The sequence below is a fragment of the Thalassophryne amazonica genome, chromosome 5 (assembly GCF_902500255.1).
Source record: "Thalassophryne amazonica chromosome 5, fThaAma1.1, whole genome shotgun sequence".
Taxonomy (NCBI): Eukaryota; Metazoa; Chordata; class Actinopteri; order Batrachoidiformes; family Batrachoididae; genus Thalassophryne; species Thalassophryne amazonica.
The window spans coordinates 108,125,251-108,139,539 of NC_047107.1; the positions used below are offsets into that span (position 1 = coordinate 108,125,251).

The following is a 14,289-nucleotide window of genomic DNA, read 5'->3' on the forward strand; positions in this document are numbered from 1 at the left end:
CAAATATGTACTTGATCGGTATCTGCCTTGATCAGTATCGGCAGATCAAAATTTCAGTGATCGGTGATCGGCCTAAAAAATCCTGATCGGTGCACCTCTAATCTTTAGGCTGTGGACAAAACAACACATCTGAAGGTGTCAACTTGGGCTCTGGTTAACACTGACAGACTTTTTCATCACTTTTTGTCCTTATATGGTACTAACAGCTAATCGAGAAAATAAATGATTGACTAATCTGATGAAAATAACTGTTAGTTGCAGCCCTAATATGCACTAAAATTTCATAACTTTTTGAGTTGTGTTGCTATATCCCTGACATTCTTCTGGATCCCAAATCCAGAATATATTCCAGATCCACTCAAAAATTACAGAAATTATTCATCATCAGCTCACAAAATGTGACTGAACTTCATTATCAATTCATTCATTTGCTGCCACTTATCCGAGTTCGGGTCACAGGGGCACCAAGCAGCTCAGTCCACCCTTCCCTATCCTCAGCCAAGTCCTTTAACTCAGTGGTTCTTAACGGGGTCCTCAAGGATCACTGAACCTGCACAATTTTCATCTCTCCGTGCTCTGCCACAAGCTGATTTACTAATTCAGGTGCGCAGCCAATCAACTCCTAACAGTCCTGAAAAAGTGAACAAGCTTGTGGGAGAGCAGGGAGAGATGGAAAATGTGCAGGTTCAGGGGTCCTTCAGGACCAGGTTGAGAACCACTGCGGAAGATTCCATGGCGTTCCCAAGTCATCTGGGAGATATAATTCCCCTAACATGTCCTGGGTACTCCCCGGGGTCTCATCTTAGGACGTGCCTGAAAAAAAAAAAAAAAAAAAATGTTCCTGGATGCTTAAGATTTCTGAATCAAAAACATGACCCGGACAAATTTTAAATAAAATGTATCAGTTTCTAGGACATTATCCATCTGCTCACAAAATTTCATCAACATCCTCTCACAACAGTTTGACTTTAATATATTGTATGTATGTATGTATGTATGTGCCAAACATTCTTCTGGATCTCAGTTTAAGAATACATTCCGGATTGCATCCAAAATTTAATCACTTATTTCCCACAACATTACAGACCTGCTCACCAAATTTAAGAGAAAGCCGATCGTTACTTTTTGAAGTATCCTGTTAAACATAAACGCTGGTGAAAACTGTAAATATGGTCCAATTCCAAAATAATATTTCTGTATGAAAAGGAACCGTCAATGAACTTGAAAGGAGAGACAAACAGAAACAATTTGACCTGATACAGCAAACAAGTACAGCAATGATCTTTTCTAAACAAAATAATCCACTTATAAACGACTGGAACGCAAACAGCATTGTGGTTAGCCGCAGAGCTAACAAACTCACTACCACTTTGGCTGTATTGTCTGCCGATAGGTCAGGAATTGTTATCTAAAAGAACACTGCAAACCATCTTGCTACCAATACCAATATCATAAAATACTGTTTTGAACGGAAAAAAGCATTTTTGTTAATTTCATGCTAACGCTGACGTCCCTATCGTCTTTCAAGCTGTCACAGCAGCAATTAGACACTACCCATGCCGATTTATAGCTAGACATATTATTGTGCCATGGCTTAAGAACAGAACTTTTCTCACGTAAAGTAAAACATAAATGCCAACTTACTGAATGTGTCACCAAATCAGCAACAAGACGAGGTTGCACAACTCATTGTAGCTCGGGTAGGAACAAACAATATTTGTCCCAGGATTTATTTGGTTCCCTTTCCTCAGTGAGCTGGTAGTACACAGATTCAGCCACTAGAGGGCAGAATTGCAGCAAAGTACATGAGCCAGAGGCTGATCTGAGCCCAAATCTGACATGAAAATCCAACACAAAATATATTAATCCTTTAATCTGGATAATTTCAAACAGACATCAGTAATTAGGACTGGACATACAGTTTTTGCTTTTGTGCACAGCCACAGCAGACATGAAATAAAACATGATTTAGTTGGATGAAATCATTCAGGTTTAGTTTGAGGCTATTTTGCATTTAGCAGCAAAAAGAATTAGGAATTACAGTTTTAATCTGTTGAAAAATAACTGGACAAATGTTTGCTCGGCTGATTCACATCCAGATGTACAATCGTATTTAAATTGTGAAAACACGTCAACACACATTATTGGAAATAATAATAACAATAATAATTTAATTTCTATAGCACTTTAACAAAAGCAAAGTGCTTCACAAACCAAATCACAATGCAACATTGTCAACAGAAAGTAAAAAAAAAAAAAGATTTTGGATGATGAAATGAATGTGCTTGTTTTATCAGTGTCTGTGTCAGTTTATATGAACCTGTAAAACAATTACAGCACGCTGTACATGTACATGAACCTGTTTTAATGAACAAATATGGATTAATTTACACACCTCTCTGCAGCTTCTCTCCCCCTGCCATCCCCTCATTACCCCATCCCCGTAGAGACGGTGCCTGCTCCCAGACTACCAATAACCAGCAAAAATCTATTTAAGCATAAAAATTCAAAAGAAAAAATAATATAGCACCTTCAACTGCACCACAGACTAAACAGTTAAATGTGGTCTATTAAACATTAGGTCTCTCTCTTCTAAGTCCCTGTTGGTAAATGATATAATAATTGATCAAACTATTGATTATTCTGCCTTACAGAAACCTGGTTACAGCAGGATGAATATGTTAGTGTTAAATGAGTCAACACCCCCGAGTCACACTAACTGTCAGAATGCTCGTAGCACGGGCCGAGGCGGAGGATTAGCAGCAATCTTCCATTCCAGCGTATTAATTAATCCAAAACCCAGACAGAGCTTTAATTCATTTGAAAGCTTGTCTCTTAGTCTTGTCCATCCAAATTGGAAGTCCCAAAAACCAGTTTTATTGTTATATCTATCGTCCACCTGGTCGGTTACTGTGAGTTTCTCTGTGAATTTTCAGACCTTTTGTCTGACTTAGTGCTTAGCTCAGATAAGATAATTATAGTGGGCGATTTTAACATCCACACAGATGCTGAGAATGACAGCCTCAACACTGCATTTAATCTATTATTAGACTCTATTGGCTTTGCTCAAAAGTAAATGAGTCCACCCACCACTTTAATCATATCTTAGATCTTGTTCTGACTTATGGTATGGAAATAGAAGACTTAACAGTATTCCCTGAAAACTCCCTTCTGTCTGATCATTTCTTAATAACATTTACATTTACTCTGATGGACTACCCAGCAGTGGGGAATAAGTTTCATTACACTAGAAGTCTTTCAGAAAGCGCTGTAACTAGGTTTAAGGATATGATTCCTTCTTTATGTTCTCTAATGCCATATACCAACACAGTGCAGAGTAGCTACCTAAACTCTGTAAGGGAGATAGAGTATCTCGTCAATAGTTTTACATCCTCATTGAAGACAACTTTGATGCTGTAGCTCCTCTGAAAAAGAGAGCTTTAAATCAGAAGTGTCTGACTCCGTGGTATAACTCACAAACTCGTAGCTTAAAGCAGATAACCCGTAGTTGGAGAGGAAATGGCGTCTCACTAATTTAGAAGATCTTCACTTAGCCTGGAAAAAGAGTCTGTTGCTCTATAAAAAAAGCCCTCCGTAAAGCTAGGACATCTTTCTACTCATCACTAATTGAAGAAAATAAGAACAACCCCAGGTTTCTTTTCAGCACTGTAGCCAGGCTGACAAAGAGTCAGAGCTCTATTGAGCTGAGTATTCCATTAACTTTAACTAGTAATGACTTCATGACTTTCTTTGCTAACAAAATTTTAACTATTAGAGAAAAAATTACTCATAACCATCCCAAAGACGTATCGTTATCTTTGGCTGCTTTCAGTGATGCCGGTATTTGGTTAGACTCTTTCTCTCCGATTGTTCTGTCTGAGTTATTCTCATTAGTTACTTCATCCAAACCATCAACATGTTTATTAGACCCCATTCCTACCAGGCTGCTCAAGGAAGCCCTACCATTATTTAATGCTTCGATCTTAAATATGATCAATCTATCTTTGTTAGTTGGCTATGTACCACAGGCTTTTAAGGTGGCAGTAATTAAACCATTACTTAAAAAGCCATCACTTGACCCAGCTATCTTAGCTAATTATAGGCCAATCTCCAACCTTCCTTTTCTCTCAAAAATTCTTGAAAGGGTAGTTGTAAAACAGCTAACTGATCATCTGCAGAGGAATGGTCTATTTGAAGAGTTTCAGTCAGGTTTTAGAATTCATCATAGTACAGAAACAGCATTAGTGAAGGTTACAAATGATCTTCTTATGGCCTCGGACAGTGGACTCATCTCTGTGCTTGTTCTGTTAGACCTCAGTGCTGCTTTTGATACTGTTGACCATAAAATTTATTACAGAGATTAGAGCATGCCATAGGTATTAAGGCACTGCGCTGCGGTGGTTTGAATCATATTTGTCTAATAGATTACAATTTGTTCATGTAAATGGGGAATCTTCTTCACAGACTAAAGTTAATTATGGAGTTCCACAAGGTTCTGTGCTAGGACCAATTTTATTTACTTTATACATGCTTCCCTTAGGCAGTATTATTAGACGGTATTGCTTAAATTTTCATTGTTACGCAGATGTTACCCAGCTTTATCTATCCATGAAGCCAGAGGACACACACCAATTAGCTAAACTGCAGGATTGTCTTACAGACATAAAGACATGGATGACCTCTAATTTCCTGCTTTTAAACTCAGATAAAACTGAAGTTATTGTACTTGGCCCCACAAATCTTAGAAACATGGTGTCTAACCAGATCCTTACTCTGGATGGCATTACCCTGACCTCTAGTAATACTGTGAGAAATCTTGGAGTCATTTTGATCAGGATATGTCATTCAAAGCGCATATTAAACAAATATGTAGGACTGCTTTTTTGCATTTACGCAATATCTCTAAAATCAGAAAGGTCTTGTCTCAGAGTGATGCTGAAAAACTAATTCATGCATTTATTTCCTCTAGGCTGGACTATTGTAATTCATTATTATCAGGTTGTCCTAAAAGTTCCCTAAAAAGCCTTCAGTTAATTCAAAATGCTGCAGCTAGAGTACTGACGGGGACTAGAAGGAGAGAGCATATCTCACCCATATTGGCCTCTCTTCATTGCTTCCTGTTAATTCTAGAATAGAATTTAAAATTCTTCTTCTTACTTATAAGGTTTTGAATAATCAGGTCCCATAGTACCATATCACCCCAATAGAGCGCTTCGCTCTCAGACTGCAGGCTTACTTGTAGTTCCTAGGGTTTGTAAGAGTAGAATGGGAGGCAGAGCCTTCAGCTTTCAGGCTCCTCTCCTGTGGAACCAGCTCCCAATTCAGATCAGGGAGACAGACACCCTCTCTACTTTTAAGATTAGGCTTAAAACTTTCCTTTTTGCTAAAGCTTATAGTTAGGGCTGGATCAGGTGACCCTGACCATCCCTTAGTTATGCTGCTATAGACGTAGACTGCTGGGGGGTTCCCATGATGCACTGTTTCTTTCTCTTTTTGCTCTGTATGCACCACTCTGCATTTAATCATTAGTGATCGATCTCTGCTCCCCTCCACAGCATGTCTTTTTCCTGGTTCTCTCCCTCAGCCCCAACCAGTCCCAGCAGAAGACTGCCCCTCCCTGAGCCTGGTTCTGCTGGAGGTTTCTTCCTGTTAAAAGGGAGTTTTTCCTTCCCACTGTAGCCAAGTGCTTGCTCACAGGGGGTCGTTTTGACCGTTGGGGTTTTACATAATTATTGTATGGCCTTGCCTTACAATATAAAGCGCCTTGGGGCAACTGTTTGTTGTGATTTGGCGCTATATAAAAAAAATTGATTGATTGATTGATTAATTACACTTTCACTGTACAGATAACGTTTTGTGAAGCAACAGTCAGTGTATCTCACAAGGATAACAGGTTGTTCAAGATTGACCATAATTATACAATGGGACTACAAAACTTTGAAATATCCCTCAACCATATGTTTGTGTTCATGTGATTTGAATGAGTCCTGAATTTATGAACAAATTAAAAACAAATAAAGAACTGTACTACACGCTCCATCGGGTGCTCGAGGGTTCATGGGAGTTTGCCCAACCAGTCCACATGTGTTTTGTGGATCTGGAGAAGGCATTCGACCGTGTCCCTCGGCGCACCCTGTGGGGAGTGCTCCGGGAGTACATGGTCCAGGGTCCTTTGCTAAGGGCTATCCGGTCCCTGTACGACCGCAGCAGGAGCTTGGTTCGCATTGCCGGTAGTAATTCAAACCTGTTTCCAGTGCACGTTGGCCTCCGCCAGGGCTGCCCTTTGTCACCAGTTCTGTTCATTATTTTTATGGACAGAATTTCTAGGCGCAGCCAGGGTGTAGAGGGGGTCTGGTTTGGGAACCACAGAATCTCGTCTCTGCTGTTTGCGGACGATGTGATTCTGTTGGCTTCGTCAAATCAGGACCTTCAGAGTGCACTGGGGCGGTTTGCAGCCGAGTGTGAAGCGTCCGGGATGAAAATCAGCACCTCCAAATCCAAGGCCATGGTTCTCGACCGGAAAAATGTGCTTTGCCCTCTTCAGGTTGGTGGAGTGTCCTTGCCTCAAGTGGAGGAGGTTAAGTATCTCGGGGTCTTGTTCACGAGTGAGGGACAGATGGAGCGTGAGATCGATAGACGGATCGGTGCACCATCTGCAGTGATGCGGTCGCTGTATCGGACCGTAGTGGTGAAGAGAGAGCTGAGCAGGAGGGCAAAGCTCTCGATTTACCGATCAATCTACGTTCCGATCCTCACCTATGGTCATGAGATTTGGCTCATGACCGAAAGAACGAGATTGCGAGTACAAGCGGCCGAGATGAGTTTCCTCCGCAGGGTGGCTGGGCGCTCCCTTAGAGATAGGGTGAGGAGCTCGGTCACTCGGGAGGAGCTCGGAGTCGAGCCGCTGCTCCTCCACGTTGAAAGGAGTCAGTTGAGGTGGCTCGGGCATCTTTTCCGGATGCCCCCTGGACGCCTCGCTGGAGAGGTGTTCCGGGCACGTCCCACTGGGAGGAGGCCCCGGGGAAGACCCAGGACATGCTGGAGGGACTACATCTCTCGGCTGGCTGGGAACGCCTTGGGGTTCCCCCGGAGGAGCTGGGGGAGGTGTGTGTGGATCGGGAGGTCTGGGCGGCTTTGCTTGAGCTGCTGCCCCCGCGACCCGACTCCGGATAAAGCGGAAGAATATGGATGGATGGATGGATAAAGAACTGTAAAATACAAATAAAGTGGAGTCTCACTGACATTATTTTGAGGATTAGCTTGATGCTGACAAATTCAAGATTGGCAGGCAGCAATATTTTCATACTTGAAAATTTGATCCATTGACACTCAATGTGCATCTTTTACCTCTGTCAAAATTAATATTCTTCTTCAAGAAGATCAGAGCTGTATTTCTGAAAATGATCAGGTAGTGTCTTTCGGAGTAACAGAAAATAGAAATGACTTTTCCAAATTCATCCCATGGCCTAAATTCTATGGACTGATGTGAAGAGTGAAGGAAGTCACTCGTGACCAGAAGGAAAGAAAATTGAAATGAGAAACCTCATTATTTGCTGTGAAATAAACATTCTGTTGACAGAATTGCAGCTCCATTAGGTAAAGTTTGACCACACATTACACTATGTAACACAGTTTTTGTTCCTGGCTTCTAAGTGTTATATTTCAACTGCTTATGTCTAAAGTCTATGGAAAAATGACTACATTCAGCACAAACTTTGATTTGATTTGATTTTTTTTTACGTGCTAGAAAGTTCTAAAAGTTTCTTGAAATTTCTAGATAATTCTGGAAACGTCTAGAAAATTCTGGACAGTTCTAGCAGTTAAAGAATATACTAGAAGACTCGGTAGTAGTGAAGGCGAATCGAGAATATTCTTGAAACAGACAAATGTCAAAATGTCATTGTCCTGATCACAGAAGCAAAGTTTCTGTGGAATAACAGCTATGTTCTATTTATTTAAGGCATAACAGGTTAGGAAAACACACTGTGTACCCAGGAACAAAACAAAAATAAAAATTTGTTACATACTGTAATAAACGGTGTTGAGTTCTGGAACAGTTCTGATTTATTCAGAGGGAACAACATTTAAAACATTATAACTTTAAAATAGTTGAAGCCTAAAGAACTTTAAATGCAATATGACAATCAGAAAATACAGTAAGAAGGAGGTTTATAAGACAAACTATAGTGAATCAGCTGTTTCATTGGGTGTATCCAGCTCAACTGAATGAATGTGTTTTAGAGATTTGTTGAAGGCAGTGTTGCTGTTTCTTAAAATGCACAACCACTGAATTACTTATTAGAGTGGACAGTGTTTATGTGACTTTGTGGTCTGTCAGGTTAAACTATCGTTCAAGTGAACATGACTCAAGTTGGAAAAGAAAAACAAAAAAGACCCAAAACACAAAACATGTCAAAAACAAGAACACATTTTATTTTTAAAAATGAAATAAGAACACTGACACGATATATTATTACGTGTTATCGTTTTACTGATCAGAAATTATATGCAGACTGTGGAATCCCGACACTGGGGAAAAAGATTATTTCAGAGGAACTGAATTTTGTACAACACCAGCCCGCGAGGTGTTTTTTTTTTCGCAGGATACGTCGGGCATTTTTTGCGGATTTTAATCAAATACTATTGCAGAAGTGTGAGGCTGGTTTTGTCATAGTTCTAAATGAAACTTCCCCACAGCTGTTATGCTGCTGCTGCTAGAGTTCCAGAGAGTCATGGCGCCATTTTGGGGCCAACTGTGCTGAACTACTGAATTAACTTTTTATGTTTTCAACATTTAAAAAAAAAATTAATCACATACAGCAACACATCCAGGTACTATCAAAATAAATATAAAAATAGGTAAGATATCAAATTTACATAAATTTACAATTTATCATGATTTATTTAATGAATTTAAAGCCTGATGTATGCTTTGGGGGAGGTGATTTAGGGGAGGTGATGGTGTTGGACTTAAGACCAGAGGATCCTTGTTTCAAATCCCAGCCTGACCGGAAAATCATAAGAGCGCTTGGGCAAGGTCCTTAATCCCCTAGTTGCTCCAGGTGTGTAGTGAGTGCTTTCTATGGCATCAGCCTCACATCAGGGTGAATGTGAGGCATTAATGTAAAGCACTTTGAACGTCTGATGCAGATGGAAAAGCACTATATAAATGCAGTCCATTTACTATTTTACCATTTCTGCATCTCTGTAACTCCATGTCATGACGCCAACGTACGTGACAGTTTTAAAGTTCTCCGTCTCTGGATTATGCTTTATTCTTGACTAATTTGACCCTCAACAAGCTTTTCTTTGTCCAATCATCACCTTCAATTCAAAGGTAAGCTGTAGAATTTTATCTTTTTACCGACTCCGTGTTGTAAAGTTGCAGACTTTTTTGGTCCATTTGTAATCAGCGTGCGCACTGCAAAAACTATTAAAATATGATGGAAAACGAAGGAGTGAAAGTAGAAAAGTGTCAAATCACAGCCTTTTGTGTCTGATTTAACAGGTGCATGTCTGAGCACAGTGTGAAAAAAATAAACGGCTGGTTTTAATCACAGAAATGACTCCGGTCCCACTTTCCTCAAATTGGCAAGTGTCAGAGCTGAACTTTAATTTGTACCTCTGTTACTGTGCATGTCCAGACTACTCAGGTTTTTAATGGAAATACATCAATCGGACAGGACATTTTATCAGATGTGAATGAAAAATCTGTTATAAAAAATCCGTTATATACGGTGTTTATTACATGGAAAACAATACAAAAACATCCGGTTTATATCATCACTGTTCAGGCAAGTTTAAAAACAGTTAAGCTATCAAATTTAAAATTTATGATGATTTATTTATTTGCAGTTAAATCAATTCTTTCAAGGCACAAATTTGGTAAGTTTTTTTTCTTCAAACATCTAAGTGGAATCTTGAATCAGGACCTGTGCCTCATTTAATGACCGGGTTAAAATTTTCTCAGAAATTTTTTTTCTGCCAAACGTATTTGATCCAAATCAAAATGTAATCAGTGTGCGCACTGCAAAAACTATTAAAATATGTTCGGAGACGAAGCAGTGAAAAGCGAAAAGTGTCAAATCACAGCTCTTTGTGGTGTCTGATTTAACAGGTGCACGTCAGGCTGCGGGTCCGAGTCTGAACACAGTGTGAGAAAAATGAACGGCCAGTCTTTTAATCAGGGAAATGACTCCGGTCCCACATACGAGGAGTTATTAATGGAAATACATTGTGATCGGACAGGACATTTTATCCAATGTGAGCGAAAAATCCGTAATACAAAATCCGTTACATACTGTGTTTATTACAAAAAAAACAAGACAAAAGCTTTGGGACTTTTTTGTCCGGTGACTGCCAATATCCAGTTTATCCACCTCATTCGTGAGGGCGCTGTTGTAGAAGCGATTATGGGCTCAACTTCCTGTGAGACACCAGTCATAGCAGTGAGTCATTGTTTTCTAGCAGTTTTCGTTTCCCGGACAGGTTAATTTTAAGATTTAGTGTTTTCTTTTTGAAATGATGATCAACTCCTGCAGCATTTAAAAAATGTCTGTGCACAACTCGGGAACATGTTGCGCTGTTCGCTTTTGTACTAACAACCAGACGTAGTTAAATTTGCGGCTACAACAGTGATGTTTTGAATGTGCAGCTGGACTGAGAGAGTTTCCACCGCCGACCGAGGGATGATGAACCCAGAACCCAGAAGGATGTGGCAGAAAAAACTCAACTTGAAAAGACCACCTAAAACATTATACGTGTGGTCTTTTCACTTTATTGACAAAAAAGCCCACAGAGGAACGTATTAGTTTGGGGTGGGGATGCGACAGACCACTGGAGAAGATAAAGATGATTCACAGCAGTATCACAAGAATAACAGGCATGATTTCATGTGTCTGGAGGACAAATTACTGAAATATTAATCATTAGCACCAACATTTTACCATTTTCTGAACAGTTAAAATGTAACATGCATTTGGACTGCTGCAATATGAACCTAAAAATACCATAATTTCAGTACAGACATAAAATGTTCAACAATGCAGTATTTGTATGCACTCCAGTATGATGGCCGGAGTGCAGTTTTAAGCAAAAACGAGGCGATAATCGGTGAAATACTGCCAACGCTCCGAAATGACGCATGTGCAGTGATGGCAGGGCGGACCGATTTTTAGTGGGGAACGTCTGGTCTGCAACACTGCAAAACCTGTGCAATTAACTGCACAGAGACACTTTTCAAAAAGCAAAAAACCTGGATTCAAGAAGACAGTCATACAGCCACTATTATGCAAATAACACAGTTAAGTACTTAGTGGCCGTTTCTCCCTCTTAGTGCAGCAAATAACTGAAACAATACTTCACATGGTGATACAAGCGCCAAATCCAGCACAAATTCTCCTTAGAAATTGCTCAGTAGGCGGCCAGGTAGGGGTTAATTGAAGAATTACACAGGGGTTAAAATATAAAATGCTCCAATCATATTAAAAATTATACCACATTATTTGTCTGATCATAAAGATTCCAAAAAGGTATAGTTTGGACTATCTATGACTGAATGTTATGGAGTTATGAGGTAATAATGAGGTGGGCTTCATAGATAATTGGCAAAGCTTCTGGGGAAAACCTGGTCTTGTTAGGAGAGACGGCATCCATCCCACTTTGGATGGAGCAGCTCTCATTTCTAGAAATCTGGCCAATTTTCTTAAATCCTCCAAACCGTGACTATCCAGGGTTGGGACCAGGAAGCAGAGTTGTAGTCTTACACACCTCTCTGCAGCTTCTCTCCCCCTGCCATCCCCTCTTTACCCCATCCCTGTAGAGACGGTGCCTGCTCCCAGACTACCAATAACCAGCAAAAATCTATTTAAGCATAAAAATTCAAAAAGAAAAAATAATATAGCACCTTCAACTGCACCACAGACTAAAACAGTTAAATGTGGTCTATTAAACATTAGGTCTCTCTCTTCTAAGTCCCTGTTGGTAAATGATATAATAATTGATCAACATATTGATTTATTCTGCCTTACAGAAACCTGGTTACAGCAGGATGAATATGTTAGTTTAAATGAGTCAACACCCCCGAGTCACACTAACTGCCAGAATGCTCGTAGCACGGGCCGAGGCAGAGGATTAGCAGCAATCTTCCATTCCAGCTTATTAATTAATCAAAAACCCAGACAGAGCTTTAATTCATTTGAAAGCTTGACTCTTAGTCTTGTCCATCCAAATTGGAAGTCCCAAAAACCAGTTTTATTTGTTATTATCTATCGTCCACCTGGTCGTTACTGTGAGTTTCTCTGTGAATTTTCAGACCTTTTGTCTGACTTAGTGCTTAACTCAGATAAGATAATTATAGTGGGCGATTTTAACATCCACACAGATGCTGAGAATGACAGCCTCAACACTGCATTTAATCTATTATTAGACTCAATTGGCTTTGCTTAAAATGTAAATGAGTCCACCCACCACTTAGATCTTGTTCTGACTTATGGTATGGAAACTGAAGACTTAACAGTATTCCCTGAAAACTCCCTTCTCTCTGATCATTTCTTAATAACATTTACATTTACTCTGATGGACTACCCAGCAGTGGGGAATAAGTTTCATTACACTAGAAGTCTTTCAGAAAGCGCTGTAACTAGGTTTAAGTGTTGTGTGGGCCGCCAGAAGAGGATGTACTGCTGGCCCACCACCAAAGGGCGCCCTGCCTGAAGTGCGGGCTTCAGGCACGAGAGGGCGCTGCCGCCACGGACACAGCCGGGAGTGACAGCTGTCACTCATTAATTCCTGACAGCTGTCACACATTCTTCATCATCGCACTCCATAAAGACCAGACGTCATCTCCACCTCATCGCCGAGATATCATACTTCATTAGAGGTAATATCCTCAGCCGTTTGTGTCTTTTGCAATATATCTGTATATTGTGAGTGTTTGCAGGAGTACCGGTTCCTTTTTCTGTGGAGGCTGAGTGAGTGCAGGACTGCACTCTTTTCCCCTGAGGAATCACTGCGGTACTCTGCAACATATTGAGTGAGAGGTGGAGGTGGCATTCCCACCGCTGTTGTTACTGGGTGTACACACACCCACACTTGACTGTCTTTGTTCTTCGCCAGCAGTACCAGATCCGACAGTCGGGGACGGTGATCACATGGGAATTCGGGACTTGGCGGCTCCAGTATTCACCAGGTTCTGTGGGGGCGGAAATCGTGTGGTTCCGGCTCTTCTCAGGACAGACGTCTTCTATCCTCGAGCCTGCCCACACGTCACCTTTGTAATTTGACTGTAATTATATTCTGAGATTGTCTGTATGTTCGTTGTGCACGTTTCACAACATTAAATTGTTACCTTTTGGCTCATCTATTGACCGTTCATTTGCGCCCCCTGTTGTGGGTCCGTGTCACTACACTTTCACAACATTAAGGATATGATTCCTTCTTTATGTTCTCTAATGCCATATACCAACACAGTGCAGAGTAGCTACCTAAACTCTGTAAGTGAGATAGAGTATCTCGTCAATAGTTTTACATCCTCATTGAAGACAACTTTGGATGCTGTAGCTCCTCTGAAAAAGAGAGCTTTAAATCAGAAGTGCCTGACTCCGTGGTATAACTCACAAACTCGCAGCTTAAAGCAGATAACCTGTAAGTTGGAGAGGAAATGGCGTCTCACTAATTTAGAAGATCTTCACTTAGCCTGGAAAAAAAGTCTGTTGCTCTATAAAAAAGCCCTCCGTAAAGCTAGGACATCTTACTACTCATCACTAATTGAAGAAAATAAGAACAACCCCAGGTTTCTTTTCAGCACTGTAGCCAGGCTGACAAAGAGTCAGAGCTCTATTGAGCCGAGTATTCCTTTAACTTTAACTAGTAATGACTTCATGACTTTCTTTGCTAATAAAATTTTAACTGTTAGAGAAAAAATTACTCATAACCATCCCAAAGACGTATTGTTATCTTTGGCTGCTTTCAGTGATGCCAGTATTTGGTTAGACTCTTTCTCTCAGATTGTTCTGTCTAAGTTATTTTCATTAGTTACTTCATCCAAACCATCAACATGTCTATTAGACCCCATTCCTACCAGGCTGCTCAAGGAAGCCCTACCATTATTTAATGCTTCGATCTTAAATATGATCAATCTATCTTTATTAGTTGGCTATGTACCACAGGCTTTTAAGGTGGCAGTAATTAAACCATTACTTAAAAAGCCATCACTTGACCCAGCTATCTTAGCTAATTATAGGCCAATCTCCAACCTTCCTTTTCTCTCAAAAATTCTTGAAAGGGTAG

General features: G+C 40.3%; 1 protein-coding gene across 2 annotated transcripts in view; it reads right to left on the reverse strand.

Moving 5' to 3' along the window:
* atad1a (ATPase family AAA domain containing 1a) overlaps window positions 1-14,289 on the reverse strand; it is a 79,079-nt gene that overhangs the window by 31,368 nt on the left and 33,422 nt on the right. Inside the window, exon 1 of one of the 2 annotated variants that reach the window (XM_034171076.1) lies at window positions 1,645-1,712. The exons of the other annotated variant lie outside the window; for it this stretch is intronic. The gene's annotated coding sequence lies outside the window, so the exon portion shown is untranslated. Of the gene's footprint in view, window positions 1-1,644; window positions 1,713-14,289 lie in introns of those variants that run through there. 2 annotated transcript variants of the gene reach the window in all.